This window comes from Macadamia integrifolia, chromosome 3, assembly GCF_013358625.1.
Source record: "Macadamia integrifolia cultivar HAES 741 chromosome 3, SCU_Mint_v3, whole genome shotgun sequence".
In the NCBI taxonomy this organism is placed as follows: domain Eukaryota; kingdom Viridiplantae; phylum Streptophyta; class Magnoliopsida; order Proteales; family Proteaceae; genus Macadamia; species Macadamia integrifolia.
Window position 1 is genome coordinate 29,748,081 of NC_056559.1, and position 716 is coordinate 29,748,796.

The window sequence follows — 716 nt, forward strand, 5'->3', positions numbered from 1 at the left end:
TTTTTTTTTTTTTTTTTTTTTCCTCCTTTTCTTTTCATTTCTTGGCAACCAAACATAGCCTAAACCCCTCAACGCTAACACAAAAGCAGGCACAAATATACACACTCCAATATAAATTAATGAGAGACACTAAGTTCTACTGGTTGAGACTATATACCCAAACTACTACTGCGAACTTGTTGGAGATCATGACTAGCATATTAGTTCTACTTCTAATTTACTTTATTGTGCAGATAAGCAGATTTAAAAGCAATTATATGTAGGCAATATTATCTCTATACAATACTCTTTCCCAAAAAGTTCAAGGAGAGCTTCAAATTGTCTCACACCCCTGCCTCTTAAGACATTCACCATTGCCTTGCACTAAAACTGCATGACAGTAACCCAACACCAAAATATAACCAATTTACACGATGAAAAGAGATGTGGACATACGGACATTTTTTCTTGGTTTCTGCATAGTTTAAAGTGAAATATGCCTACCACCCATAGAAAAGGCATGTACCCCCCCCCCCCTCTGCAGGATTCAATAGTGAATGATTTATTGCAAAAAAGAGGAGAGGCAATTCACCACTTTCATTTCTTTCATTTTCTAAAATTTTTATTTTCTTAGCCAAAAAGGTATGCTTTTTGGCCTGACTTGCACTTTCCAAACCTCAGCAAAAAATGCTTTGTCAAGTGTCAAGGCAATAGAAAGAAAAAGGTGAATCCCATTT

At 35.8% G+C, this 716-nt stretch overlaps 1 protein-coding gene across 2 annotated transcripts in view; it reads right to left on the minus strand.

Annotated features, from left to right (window-relative positions):
• LOC122073560 (probable LRR receptor-like serine/threonine-protein kinase At5g10290) overlaps positions 1–716 on the minus strand; it is a 25,703-nt gene that overhangs the window by 2,016 nt on the left and 22,971 nt on the right. The gene's annotated exons all lie outside the window — the stretch shown is intronic.